Below are 16,308 nucleotides of genomic sequence, written 5' to 3'. Positions count from 1 at the left end.
TTTGCTTAAGACAGCAGCTGCCATTTTAAGTGGCTTCCTTCCTGCTCCAGCTCTAGCCATTATAACTGAGATCACAGATTCCTAGGGGAAGGGGGAGGGAGTTCTTAGCATTCTGGTGGGAGGGGGGAGCAAGAGAGGGGAGAGAATTGTGCAGCCTCTGGCCACGGGAATTAAGGCTGTTTCTGAGAGAGGAAGTCAGACACTGGAACATCATGTTTACAAAAAAGAGACAAGAAATCCTGTATTTCTTTTGATAGAAGACTCTATTACTGTAAGTGCTTATGGCTGTATTTACATAGACCTTTCTGATAAAGCTTACTTAGTTTTTACCTTTCCTTCTCCTTTAAGCAAAACATTTTTGCATTTTGGAGTTTAATGTTAGCTACAACTGGATTTGCCTTGAAGTTTAACCATCTTTAACAAATGGGCAGGAGCTTTTGTTCAAGTATATCCTCTTAAATAGTTATTTTGACTAATCAACTTATGGTGCCTGTTAGAGCTATTCAGAGACATTGACCAGAGTGGCATGATAGTAGGAATTGTATTTGCCCATTCACAAATGTGACGACACTGTACTTATGTCCAGTCTGCAATTTAGAGTACACTGTATTATACACATCTTTGCTTTTTAGAAGACAATAGGGCTCAAAGTCAGCAAGCGCAGTGGGCAAGTTGTGCTTTTCCCCACAGTCAGTTGCTTTTAGAACTTTCATTAAAGGTACTTGTGTCAAAATGAAATGAACTCTTTGCACTTCCATATGGTTGGATTTAGTGCTGCTTAGTCTTTCCTGCTTTCTGTTCTGAATCTAACGCTGCTGCACCTATTGATGCAGGGGAACCCTTCAGCTAATGTTCCCTCTAATTCCTTCTTAGCTATGTGAGCAAAAGTATTCTTTTGTGAACACATTTTGAATTTTTAAAAACTGTGTGCTCAGGTTAGAATAAATATAAAATGTTTTGTTTTTAAACAGAATTGTTGGTGTGCACCACAATTAGTTGTGCACATACACGAGCATTCAGCTTAGAGAGAACATTGCCTGGAGCTACGGCCACCTCTTGCTCAAGGGTTTCCTTTGCGCCCTGCATCAATATGTGCATTTGCGCCTAAAGAATCAGACACAGACATCACTCAATCAACATCAGAAAAGAAGACAGAAGGACTTCCACATAATTGCATCTTATTTTTAATAAAATGTGCATACAGCTGCTGTAATGTTGCAGAATTGGATGAAATTGCGCCAGATTCAGTGCATTTACATCTGGTATAACCCTGCTTGTGGTTGAATCAACACTTTGCGTTCTGGGAAGGAAACACTCCATTGTGGGAAAAACACATGGCAATTGCACTTGAAATTGCATTTTGCTCATTGCAGCATTGTATTCTACTACCATCCCCACCACCCTACTTGCCAATGGATATCGCATGCAGGGAGAAAGTATGTAGAAAATAATTTTTATTCATTTCAGCATGGAAAATAAATTGTTGTAAAAATCCCCAGTAAAATTGTAAAATCCTCAGTAGTGGTATACTGTACTTATGGGTTAACTATCATTAGCAAGGTATGGTAAATTAGTCCCTAAGTTCTTGTGTCAGAAACATAGATATTTAATCACGATCTTTCCTAAGCCAAGTTGCCCCAACAAAACCACTGTACTTGTCTCCCAGAAGCATCAGTAGCGAATACTGTAAATCCCATGTTACTGGACAAGGAATAGTAATTTGAATTAAAAAAAGATGTCTTGTCATGCTAATTCTCTTTTCTGCACTTCATTATGCTCAGCTGATTTAACATCCTTCCATTATTCATACATATTGAAATTGTTAAGAAACCCAAATGAAATGCAAATACTTAATCATACTAATTATGCTCCATCAGCCAAATGTAATATTTTATAAAAATTATCAGGAACATACTTTTTGTTCATGTCAAACATAACAATTATAACATTCATCATGCCATTTAAAACACCCAGCCTTACTAATTTACTATTTCATTTTCAGTTCTCATCTGTATTTCTCTATTCCTTATTGTTCCTGTACATCCCTTGGCAATAGGGTTTTATTCCCAGGGATGAGCTGCACCTCAAGGATGATGGTGCAGCTGTTTGGGGTAGAGGATGGCTACAATAGAAGGTTGGAGGAGATTTTAAACTGTCCATGGGGGGAGGGAGAAGTGGGTAATACTGTGGAAGGTAGTAAATTAATGTTTACAAATGCAAGAAGCTAGGCTGGTAAAATGGGAGAGCATGTCATTGGCATTGTTGACATGGCTGGAGGAAGAAGTCATAATGGAAATTAGAGAGTGAAAGCCTTATGGGTTGAACTTTTCACAGATTTAAAAGCATCAGGAAAATTAGTTGCAAAGGTATGAAATAGACCTCCTCATGTAAGTGAAGTGGAAGAGGTTCAGCTCCTGTTGCAAACAGAAGAGGCTGCAAGTTTGGAGCAGGTCTTAATAATGTGAAGAGTTAATTACCGTCAGAAGGAGTCAGAGTTTCAAGACCCACTTGATAGGGGCATAAAGGGCTCAGCTCAAGTTAGTGTGAACAAGGCACCAGTTTAAACCAGGCTACTTTTTCTGGAGGAAAAGGCAATGTAAGGTGTAATTCCAATATTTAAAAAGTAATTAAGGTGAAATCTATCCATCCATATTGCTAAAATCACTCTGAATAATATCTCATATAATATAGAAATAAAAATGGTACAGTTTTCAGTCCTTCTTTGCCAGCAATGTATCCAAATACCTGTGGGCTGTGCTTTTTTGCTCTCTTCAGTGGCTGCCAAGTCTGCCAGAAATTCGGATGTTCCACTTACTAGAAAAAATACCAGATGATACTAGAAAACACACCAAATGCTTCATTATTGAAGCAATTTTGAATAAAAGTCTCCAGTCAATAACTTGCCTATGATTGAATGTAACCTTTTACCTCATCTGTTGGGGCAAATAATGTTAACAAAATGGCTATAACTTGTCTAGAAAATGTATACAAAACAGACTCTGTCTAAAAACAGAAACCAATTTATATTCACTTAAATGTTTTGCTAGATGGAATTATATACAGGTCATCTTAGATTTTGAAAGGATACTGAAGATCTTTTATCTTGTCCAGCATAGATTAAATTTTCTCAGTGCTGCAATTTCTAAACATTCATTTGCTTCCAATAACAATCCATATACCAGCTCACTGAAATGTGAAAAATCTTGTACAAACTCCAGTTAGGGTTATATGCATGAGCGCATGCTACTTATTTCAGTAGATACAATGCCAAATTGGCATTACCTGTTCTGCCCACACACAGCTTATTGTACAAACTGCCAGAAGAAGCTTTGTGCATTAGTTAGTACCAATGAAGAATATGAATACCAATTATTGTGAATTGTTATTAAAATATGTTTTACTCCAAATGAGTTTAGAGTTTGGCATAGTTTATCTTGTACCCTGAGCAGCCAGATATCAATACAGGCCCAATACAATATTGATCATATTACCCAAACAAGCCAGTGAAATCAGAAATGGATTATCCGTACTTTAATCCAAGACATGCCAGTAAGATTACTGTAGAAAATGGACACTAAACAAATTAACCTTAGACATGCCAGTAAGATCACTGCAGAAAACGTATACATTGAATGCATTAACTCACCCACACATGACAATGACAAGCTAAATGCCACTAACCTTTTTTCTTTCTAGTACACCTGAGCTGCTTGCCCACTCTCCCTCTTGCATGCCTGAAACACCAGCAATAAAATACAGATGCTTCCCACAGTGGAATGCACATCTAATAGGGCAATGAATGGGACCCAGCAAGATTAATATTCCCCAGTATCCTAGTGGCCAGTCCAACCCTGACAAGGACACAGTTGCCCTAACAAGGACAAAATTGCTTTTCAGCTGCCCTGTACCAGTAAAACATTAAAATAACTGCCTAAGTCATTGCCTTACTGGTTTCTTACTTAGGTTATAAACAGTTGTCGGACTGGCCCACCAGGATACCAGGAAAACTCCCAGCGGGGCAAGGTGTCAGTGGGCCATGGTGTCAGTGGGCCCTCCTGCTCCTAACCACTTGGCCTACTTCATGGTCATTCCCTATTTCTGAATGGAAACAAACAGGAAAGATAAATGAAAGGCTAGATTCTAACATGTCATGACCGTGGGCCCATGGTATAAGGTTTTCTGGTGAGCCCCTGGGGTTCCAGTTTGCCACTGGTTATAAATATGAAAGACTGTGAACACAGAGACAAAGGGCCATGGCAGATGAGGAGATTTGGTGCCTGCAGTAAATATGCGATACAGTGGGTGACAAATTTTCCAAAAATGCCATCCCCTTCTATTACATTTCCGTAAGTAAATCGCATTTGCTTACAGATAGGAATATGTGAAAGAAGCCATTTTAACACAATTAATCCAAATTGCTGTGGGTAATGTGATTTACTTGCAGCGATTCAAATGTTAGGAAAGGGCGTTGGCGAGATTTGTTGCATGTAGTAACATTACTTTTCCACTGGTGACAAATCTTCTTCTCTGCCATCGCTACCATACAAATCATCAGTCAGTTCTTATAACTCTACATTAGACAGAACAAAAATAAATAAAATCTATTGCGTAGTACTTAGTGCAGAGAGTTTGCACCCCCAGGTACAGTATCTTGTAGAGACACCTTGAACCATATCTGAATATCCAATCTTTATGTACTAATTACTACACTAATTACTGTATATATGTCTATATATTCTGTATCGTCCCCTGGGCATGTATTGTACAGTCGGTTGGCTGTCTTCAAAGGGAGTTGGCTGGACAATAATATTTTAACTGAACTGACTTTTCAGGGTCACTTACTTGCACAACTGCAGTGTACAAAGCACCATTTTGAATGCAAATTGTAATGTTTCCTACCCACAATGCAGGGTCCCCCCCAATTACAGCATTGTTACAGTGTTGCATTTAATAGTCAAAACAAATACAATTGTGTGAGCATCAGGTTGTTAATTGGGCACATGTTGAGGCTAGCATGAATACATGCAGAGCCTTTCATCCACCTTTGCTCGGGTGCACTTGCATTTGTAAATGAGCCCATTGAATTATTTAGCCAACTATTGTTTGGGCTATTGACAGATCTGTGAATGCACTATACAGCCACTGAGAGGTCTTAGTTTTTAATGTGGACTAAAATGGCATGTGATCCTAATCAGTCTCTCAAAACTGATCCCTACATAAGGCACACACTCAGACAGTCAGGCACTATAGCCAAAATCTACCAAACTGCCTGGCCAAATCTGAGCATGTGTAGCCAGCTTGAAGAGCATTCCAAACATAATTAAGGAATGCAAATAGTATAAAAGGCACTACAGGTTCAATTATTAGGAGATGGTAGACTGGGCACTTAAACAGATCTGTTTCTCTTAACAAGGAACCCTCCACCTTCCAAACTTTACTAACCAAGGCCTCCCAGACTACGTGGTCCACGTAGCAAGCTCCCTTGCTTCCAATGCTTTGGACCCCCTATTTAAGGGACAGCCCCACAGTTTTGTATCCTTTGCACTAGACTAATTCAGGTGGTGACTGATAATTTTCTTTTAGCTGTATCTTGAGCAGATAAACTGCCCGACTGTGCCCAAAATCTTGTAATAATATACCATAAAATGCTCTAATGGAGCCAAAAGGTAGAATAAGGTGCAGTAGTATAAATTCCTAACAGCCTGCAATGTGGTCTTTAAGATGTGCTGGCCATAACCCAAGTGGGCATAACAAAGTTTTTTAAAAAAAACTAATTCATAGAAAAATTGATATAGTGCAGCACAGACACCCACAATAACCCTTCATGCTTTTGGAAGTGATAATGTAAAATCAACTATGTACTAAGTGAGCCCTTAGAATGTTCCGGCTTCAGTGGTTCCACAGCTAATATAAAATATAATAATGGGATCATTTATTACAATTCTAGGAAAAAGGAGACTTATGTTTGCTGTGAAAAATGACACTGGGCAAATTGGAAGAATCCTGTTAAATTCACAGACAGTGGCTGCTTGAGTGAAGGACTTCAATCAATAGAATTGGCTATTTTACCAGTTGCTATTTTGGTGCAGTTTAAAATAGGTATTGGCTAATAACAGAATTACTGACATCTTATTCTGACCTGATGGAGAGCTGCATTTCTGACTCCACCAAGGTAGCCAAGTTAGTGTAGGATTCAAATAATAGCTGATATTTACAACCATGCTAAGGTGACAAATGGTAGTAGGTACAGCCAAAAAGGATTGGGGGTCCACATGCTTGGTTTACTTTATTTATAGTGATTTTTGTTTTTTAATAGCAGGTGCAAGAAGATTTATTTATTATTCAACTCAGCTACAATATTTGGGTGGCAGCTTCCCTGTTTTATTTACAGGTTTTTTAAAACCATAAGGTATTAGAATGTTGAATAGGTAGAGCACAATCTAGCATATTGGTTGGAAATCACTGCTTGCAGCTAGCGTTTATGTGGGATGTGCTGAGGTAACTGGTAAGGTAGTAAACCCAACAAAGCTTATAGGCATAGTTAAGTTATGATATTCTTAGTAAGCATTAGTATATTTATCCATCTACTATCTATTCCATAGTGCTCTCTAGTTTTGTAGATATTTCCCTTTGTTTACCTCCTCATTAGAAGTCTCCACATTTGCCAGTACAGAGACTGTAATGGTCATTTGCAGAGGCGTAACTACAGAGGAAGAAGAACCTGTGGCTGCAGGGGAATCAAGATAGTATAGGGGGCCCAACAAGGCCCAAATTAATGAAAAATTTAAAGATATATTGGTAAAACAGGCCAACCTCTAGACATTTTGAGGGCCCTAAAATGACTTTGCTGTAGGGCACAGTAACATCTAGTTACTCCATTGGTCATTACTGAATGACTGTAAAGGCAACTAGCTGTTGAAAGCCTTGAATCACTGCCATGTTTAGGGTGGTGGTGGCTCCAGAGTTTCAGCAGAAGAGGCAGAATAGATGCAATGGTGCCTAGTGCAACTATATAGAATTGCAAAGAGCATGTTTAGACATAAGCACCTGTAATAAAAAGCATCAATATGCACAATATTTGCACCCATTTTTGCACAACTACACTTGAATTATCTGATGCCTTGTAGGTCTTCATACCTGCCAATACAGAGACTGTGTTTTTACCTGATAACTTGTAGGTTTACTCAAGCTCAGTTTTTGTATCTGCTTAACCAGTATGGAGACCCTTTTATGACCCATTCATTGGTGGCATATGTAAACCAATTGTCATTTCTCATCTGTGGCCTCTCCCTGGTACTTGCTATTTGTGTTTCCTGTTTTTACTCTTGTGCAAAATTGATTGTAAAGACTGTTAATTGTGCTCTGTTGCGGAGGTTTGCCTGCTATTGTTTGTTACCTGGTGTCAGAGACTTAAGGTCCCCATACACTATAAGATCAGCTCGCTTGGCGATGTCGCCAAGCGAGCGGATCTTTACCCGATATCCCCACCTACGGGTGGGCGATATCGGGTAGCAAGTTGCTACCAGGGCCAAACGATCGGATTACAGTTGCGGCCATGGCGCAGTCGGTTTGGGGACCGCATCAACGAGCCGATGCGGTCCCCGATCCGACTGGATTTTCTAACCTGGCCGATCGATATCTGGCCAGGCCGCTCGTTTCTGCCCATACAGGGACCAAGGGACCGATATCGGCAGCTTCTATCGGCCCGTGTATGGGGGCCTTTATTCAATTGCCATCTCTAAGAATTCTGTTTGCCAGTGGTTACCAGGGAAAGTTTGCATACCTGACCCCAGAAATAACATGCATGCAGCTAACATCTATTTAGGGATTTGCTACTTCCAGTCTGGGTAGCTTTTCTGCAGATATAATTTACACAACTCTGTGCATATAATATTAGTATCATTAACTCAAAGAACTTGAAATAAATTGCCAAGATATTGCTTATAGATTTTGCTTGTTAGTCATTTATGATACTCTATGAATATTCATTTCCACCAGATGTTTTTTGTTAAATATGCACACAAGGGAACAGAATTAGACTCATACTCTAGCTGAAGGAAATTTGCATATGAAGTGACATTTAGAAATATTGAAAAAGGGACTCAACACTTTAATAAATGAATTGCTTTGAAACATGCAATACTGTTTCACTAAATTGCTTAATACTTTTTGTAAACCTGCAATCATATTATATTAATTTTATAGCAGTGATGTCACAGAACGTGTAATTATTACAGAGCTGCTTGCTTCCTGATTCCCGCACAAGCTACAACTTAAAAGGCAAACGAAAATAGTAATACTATTAATGTTAGCTTGCAGCTTTATATTTAACTGAGCAGAAACATGAACAGAAGCTGCTAGATATAGATTATGGTGAGAACAATATAATGTATGAAGAAGGACTGTAGCTCTGTGATCCCGACAGCAGACAACATTATAAGCAAGATGGAAAGTTTTTAACTGTGGCTAAGAAATTGCAGCTTGCCTTCTGCAGAACAACGTATTAACCCTTAAGTGCCTATAAACCTGCAGGGAAGGTACTTAATGGTGATCCTGTTGGCATGTAGTACCTAATTGGTTAAATGATTTGTTTTGCTGAAGGGAGACAGTAACCAGCTGACTCATATATCCTCCCTAGCTTTTGCAGGAACCCACCCATACAGAAACTAAATATACACAGAACAGATTTTCATTAAGATCTATATAAACAAGTTTATTAAAGATGTCCTGCAGTGTTATATATATGTATATATATTTCCTACAGGTGTATTTGTCTTATCTGCTGATACCTTACAATATGCATAGAATAACATATGGAAAACCTCCAAGATATTTTGAGTGAGAAAAAATTCCTTGTTGAGCAGTATCACACACTATACTGACAAAATATCAGGACACCATTGCTACAATTGCAGGCTCTAAGTTGCAACAATCACTGCCAAGTTCCACAGTGTCATGCACAATACCAAATTGTCACCACCACCGCATTCTCCAGAGTAATGGATTGTGTTTTGTTACCTACAAGATGAGTCTGGGCTTGGTGTATGCTACTACACTGCTGAATGCTGAATGTTTGATGAAGAAGCATAATGATCTATGTCTCTAGTTCCAGTAAAGGAAAAACATTATCCATACATTGTACACTGAAAATGAAATTTTTGACCATTTCATGTGTTCTTCTTTTTAGTGACAGTCTTGGGAAGGCTCCTTCTTGTTTCAGTGCAGGTCATCAGCGAGGCAGTACAGAATTGATTTGCTTAGATGAGAGTGGTAGAGCTTGGCTAATGCTGTTGCAGCTACATGGAAGTAAATCCAACCAACAACTTTTCAACATTTAGTGCAAAGTATAGCCACAAGAGTAGGGGCTTTTACACTTCATACAACATCATGGTCTAATTTGACTATGGAAGTTGCTGTAACAATGAAGTCTGTGAAGAATTTTCCAGCCGAGGCAAGCAATATAATAGATTGCAGAATCTAATGCAAAGATTTACACCTTACAGTAAGCTGGGCTGTCAAATTTGCACCTGCACTTTATGGGGTATCCGCTTGAAGGCCCCTTAGTAGAGCCTTTCCACAGGGGCTAAAGGCACACTAGGAGCCTTGCAAGTATTGTCTGCTAAAGGCAGGAATTTAGGACAGGGCTCCCATGCACTCCAGAAAACTGCTACAGAGTTACATAGCTAAGTTGCGTTGAAAAAAGACTGAAGTCCATCAAGTTCAACCCCTCTAAGTTAACCCAGAACACATAAACCTATACCACCAACAACATCAGTACTAACTGTAGATATTCGTATCACAATAGCCTTGGATACTATGCTTGTTCAAGAACTCATCCAGGCCCCACTTAGGGCTCTGGCACACGGGGAGATTAGTCGCCCGCGGCAAAACTCCCTGTTCGCGGGCGACTAATCTCCCTGAGTTGCCTACCCCTGCCATCCCACCGGCGAACATATAAGTCGCCGGCGGGATGGCAGACGCGGCGGCGCGATTTTGCGCAAATCGCCGAAAAAGACTCGCGAGTCTTTTTCGGCGATTTCCTGAAGTTGCCCCGCCGCGTCTGCCATCCCGCCGACGACTTACATGTTCGCAGGTGGGATGGCAGGGGTAGGCAACTCGGGGAGATTAGTCGCCCGCGAACAGGGAGTTTTGCCACGGGCGACTAATCTCCCCATGTGCCAGAGCCCTTAAAGGCATTACCAGAATCTGCCATAACAACATCATTAGGAAGGGCATTCCCCAACCTCACTGCCCTCACTGTTAAAAACAACCTACGCTGCTTCACATGGAAGCTCTGTTCCTCTAATCTATAGGGGTGACCTCTGGTGCATTGATTGTTTTTATGGGAAAAAAGAACACCCCCCATCTGCCTATAATCCCCTTTAATGTACTTGTACAGAGTAATCATGTCCCCTCGCAAGCGCCTCTTTTCCAGAGAAAACAACCCCAACCTCACAGTTTAATATTCTTCCTAATTATTCTTGCTTTAGTAGCCACAGAATGACACTGCCTGGAATTAGACAACTTGTTATCTACAAAAATCCCCAGATCCTTCTCAATTAAGGATCCCCCCAACACACTATCATTTAGTGTATAACTTGCATTTATATTATTCCTACCAAAGTGCATAACTTTGCACTTGTCAACATTGAACCTCATTTCCATTTTTCTGCCCAGTTTTGCATTTTTGGCAAATCCCTTTGCAAAGTGGCAGCATCCTGCTTCGAACTTTACGCTTTTTCTTTTTTTTACATTTTTCCATTTTAATTTACACTTTTCCCTGTTCTCATCAACCAACTGACCCCCTGTGATAATAAGGTTCCCACCCCTTCTTGCTTCATTTTTTCCTATTTACATATTTAAAAAATAATTTTGGATTCTTTTTACTCCTAGCTGCAATATCCCTTTCCAATTCTATTTTAGCTTGCCTGATAGCTTTTTGGCATGCTTTATTTGCTTCCTTGTACCTGATGAAAGTTTCTGCTGTCCCAGCTAACTTGAATGCTTTAAAAGCACATTTTTGTTTCATACCAACCTCAACGCTAACAGTTTTAACAAACATAAAGGTTTTGCTTTGTTAAGGAATGTCTTTCCTTGCTTACAAGGGGAATATACTGACCTGTATACTTGTTAAGCAACATTTTAAAGTAATTAATTTTCCTTCTGTGTAACTCTATGAAAAGCCTTTCCTAGCTGACACATTGCAGAGATGCCCTTATACTGGCAAAGTCTGCACGTCTAAAATCAAGCGTTTTAGTTACTCCCTTATAGAGCTGTCTCTGCAGCATTATCTCAAAGGAGACCATGTTGTGATCACTGTTCCCCAAATGCTCACCCACACAAATGTTAGAGATGAGTTCATTATTATTAGAAATCACCAGGTCCAAAATAGAGTCATTCCTAGTAGGTTCTAGAACCGCCTGAAATAAAAAGTTGTCATTTAGCATATTCACAAACCTACTAGCTTTTTCTAACTTGGCCACCCCGTTACTCCCGTCAATGTCCGGGTAAAGTCCCCCATAATAATAACTTGACCTAGTTGTGAGACCTCCTCCATTTGCAATAGTAGCTGGGCCTCATTCTCCTCACTTATATGGGGGTGGTTCAATTCCTTTGTCCCTCCTAAAAAGGGTTAGGTTATACCAGGTATTTGGATTTGGCTGAATCCTAATCCTGCCAAAAAATGCTGAATCTTGGCCAAGTCCAGAACCGAATCCTCGATTCAGTGCATCCCTAGTATTGGCATACGAATTTAATATGTAATATTTTTTAAAAGCTTAAAAGTGCTTCATTTAAAAGAATGTATTGCAGGAAGCAGCTACTATTTCTAACAAGAACAACAGAGACAAAAGTTCATTAGGTGTTAAAGTAAGAGTGTCTTTTATGGAACAGAAAAAGTATCCAATTAATTTATTATACTTCTCTAATCCATGGAGAAAGTTTAATTTAATGTATTCTGAACAAATATATTTAGGAGTTTTTTTCATCCAGAACTGTTTCTGTTGCCAAAATAAAGACTAATTTTCTCACTTCATAGTGAATCATTGCTGTTATTTGTCTTCTTAACACAGGCTTTCCTTCACAATTAGGGAATTGTGTGCAATTTAAATAAGTCCCTGATAGTGGCACAGTTCTGCCACCTAGTGGAGAAATTGCTCTATCCTGTTATAAATTCCCAGACTTTTAGTTCCAAAAATGATGCTTAAAAAGAACATATTACCAGATGCAGTGATTAGTTGCATATGTAGCCTATGTTCACTTCAGGGCTGATATCAAGCACATGCACGCCAAACATGTGATAAGTTATCTGTTTACTTTCAGTAGTCCATGACACATAATAGAACATTATGAATTCTCTTTCAACAAGCTTTATTATTTAGTATTACAAATAATTCTTTGTCGGCCCCTGTAACAGTGGGCAAGAAGCAGGTAGAAAAGCCCATAAATACATATATTTTTCCCTAGAAACATACATCTTTACAAACTACATTTGGTCTGTATGAGGGGTGCCCCATTGTAATGTATGCCTGTCAATAATGTTAAAACACTAGATTTAATTGAGAAACTTTGAAATATACTATGTGATGTGATTTTATGTAACATTATTATCTAACAATCATGTAATATGACGTTGAATATATTTGTAAATGTTATTGATATGCAAGGAGTATTTGTCTTTCCCTTTACATTCTCTGCACTGTTTCTTCTGAAGCCTGAAACAATGTAGCAAACATTAACTCTCCTCCTGCCTTGACTCTACTTCCCACCAAGCCCTGCATTCTTCTCCATATGCCTTTTTTCACAGAACATCTACTGCATTGTAGCAATTATAGTCTTGGCTGGAGGATAGGTGACATTGTTGCAATTTAGCAGTGCAGAGAATAGAAATGGACAGACTAAATAGCTTTAAAACTACTGAATATTTCTATTGATTGTATACTGGAAATTTGCTTAAATTCAGATTTTATTTCATTAGGCAAAAAGTCATTTTCCTCCTTATTTAGCGTGACCTCTGCCAGTAATTGCCATGGCTGTAAGTGGAAATAAAATTGTAAATTGCTGCTGTAATCAGTGCCTCCCTTTTATCTACCTGGAACACACCATGACGCCAAGACTTACCTTCCACAGCTATTATCACTGTTCTCAGCACACTAAATTGCCGTTGTGTAAATCATTTTAACTGCTGAAACAACACTTCAGTGATGGCTATGGTCAGAAACTCTAGCGCCTGTTTGTGAACAGGACACTAAAGACCTTTTCAAATCCCAAACTTGTCCTCTTGGTTTAAGGGCAAAAAAAAAACCTTGTATTCTTATTGCAGGGCTGCTGTGCTTCATATTACTGCTCTTATAGCACAGCCCCCTCTTCAACCTGACATGTGCGGTAAATGATGTTCATAGATAAACACAGAGAAAAAATAAGTATGTATGGAAAGTTATGTGCCTAAAAAACTGGGACTAGACTGTTTTCTGTAATTAAAAAATGACTGAGAATCCTACCTATTACTCAGCTGGGTCCTGCGCAGATTTACTTATACAGATTATGGTATTTGTTTGGTATTCATACAATTATTCATCCTAATATGGTGGATTTGTTGCACCCCTAGTTTTTGTGTAGTTTCTGTATAAAATTTCCCCCTTACTATTATCCCACAGGGAGTAATATCACCAAGTACCACATACAGTTTGCTTTAATGCAGTAACCTTATCCTTTTGTTTAAACATGATCATTTTCATTGTTCTGGGATATTTTCCCCAATAAAAAATATGCCACCCACCGTGCTTTCAGCAGTTTGAGTGATGGGTAAGGTTCGAAGTAGATAACATAGAGAAAGTATATTCCTAATGGTAACACTATTTCTGCTAACTCTGCAGATCAGGTAGCTTTGAGTCCAATTTTGTAGAAGTGTGTGCTGTAAAGGTATCCCAGCATGAGCTCAAATTGCTGTTAAATAGGCTAAGACCCTAATGGAGCCATTTAGTGACTTCAAACGATGTAACTTTTCTTCCTAGTACTGTTTATTCACATACAGTTATGTAGGTGATAGTTGCTGTCAAATCCTGTAATAAACAAATCCATCATAAAGTCAATGACTGTGCAATTTTCCCAATGCTTTTGCAAATTTCCAAACTGGTGGTTACATATATTGCCATGTGGCATTGATTGGGTCACAGAAAAATTAAAACCATTGTGCTATCAGCTGATCATTCTCACCATAGTTCTGCCCTGCATTTAATATTCTTAAATTGTTTTCATTGTCTGCACAGTTGATGCATCTCAGATTACTCAGACTGGGCTATGACTCATAGGATTTTACAGCAGATTCAAATGTGAACATAGCCTTTACATCAACCATCTGACTTTATTCTTTATTGCTATTGTGAAGGCAAAGAATAAGATCTAAATATAATAAAAGAACAGTCCCAACAGGGAAGCCTTAGAAATATAAAATGAGTTCATTTTCAGATTTTAAATGCAGTAATGGTTTATGAATAAAAACAGATCGTTGAATTGAGCTTTGCTCTCCTTTAACCCATGCACTCAGATATGGAAATTGTACATAACTCCTTTTCTCAATGTAAGTAAGCAATTCACCCATGTTTCCTATCTTTTTTTCTCATTCTACAAATACAGTATATGGCATCTCTATACCAATCATGTTAAATTTGGTAAATGTTAAGTCTGGGGTGGTTTAAGAAGAGATACTTCATAATGTCCTAGTAAATAATAAAGGAAATAATTTTACCCCTACTAATCAATAGATGGGTATTGAAAGTCACAAAGGAGGATCATGTCCAGGCACAAAGCTGAAGGCCTTTCATAAGGCACAAACATGGCATCCACAGTTTTAATTTATCAGGCACCTTATTTTCTATAATACACAAGGTTTAACAAGTCTTCTTGCACAATAGATAACATGAAGCACAGTTTATGTTGCAATACATTTTGCAGTTTATTTGTGACTTGTGTATATTATAAATGTAGAATATCTCATGTTTTATAATCTAATGATTATGAAGTCACACCAACTGTAATATTGTAACAATGTTAATTTACAGGATATTCTTATGTTATTTATTTAAACACCATCGCTTATATTCTAATAAAATGTGCATCACAGTCAGAAATGTATAAAAAAAAATATTCAGGGTTAGAAGATATTAAGACAATATACATTCAAATAAAAAGAAATTAGCTGTGTAGTGCAGATCAGATCATTTATAAAGATCAGTCTATGAAGATTTCCATTCATAAGGTTTATGATATACAATATGTAGTAGTGGTAAATCTAAAGCAACTGGCCTTGCTGAGGGGTTTCTTTAGTTACCACTATGATATGTATGTATATTGCTAAATCTCTACATGCGCATATCAAAGCAGTGCATCATGAATGCAAACCCTGTTGGGAAGGGACCTCTTTACCGCCTGCATTTTTTATATAGTATTTTTATGTTTGATATATATAACCTTCTATTTTACAGAGCTGCAGTAAAAGGCTTTATCTGCCAACAACGTGCACTGTACGTTGTTTGGCAGATACGTTTTTAGTGATGACAGCCCCCTGGGCAACGAGCCAGGGGGCTGTCATGTCGGCCCTGCGACGACGATCCGACCCCCAAGCAGCAGACACGATTGCATTGCGTCTGCTGCTTGGTCCCGCTTCCTGCTTCCCCCCCAGCGCCGGCCCACTGCCTAGGGGTACTGCCAGGACTGCAGCACCAGGACCAGGCAAGCTTCAGGACAGGTAAGGCTGTTTTCTTTTGCATTTATACAGACTTACACACACTTACATACACTTACATACATTCACACACATACAGCACACAATTTTGCAGTTTTTTTTGTTATTTGTTTTTCATTTTACACACTTATCTACACCTATATACACTCATAAACACACTTACACATGTACACACATGTATACACAAACACTTTTTTTTTTAACCACTTTGTTTTTAGTTTCTTTTCCCTAAAAACTGTTTATTTTGATAGCGTGACTATTGGCTTAGATAGTCTGACCACTAATTACACTGTTGTGTGACTTATTTTGTCATTTTACTAATTTGCACAATTTTGTGAGATAAATGCGGCAAATTGCAACATTTTTAGGCGATTTTCTGAAATGTCATAAAAATCGGCAAACAGGAAGGCTTTGCGGCTTGGTACTTTGGAGTAAAAAGAAATGTGCACCCATTATAAATTAGGGGGAATGTGTACTTTTCAAAAATATATGGCTTTCTGGGGTGTGTGTACTTTTTTTGTAGCATTATCCCACATAAAGGATGTAAATGTGTTGATTTTGTAGGA

Source organism: Xenopus tropicalis, chromosome 3 (assembly GCF_000004195.4).
Source record: "Xenopus tropicalis strain Nigerian chromosome 3, UCB_Xtro_10.0, whole genome shotgun sequence".
In the NCBI taxonomy this organism is placed as follows: Eukaryota; Metazoa; Chordata; class Amphibia; order Anura; family Pipidae; genus Xenopus; species Xenopus tropicalis.
Note: the sequence above shows the minus strand (reverse complement) of the source record.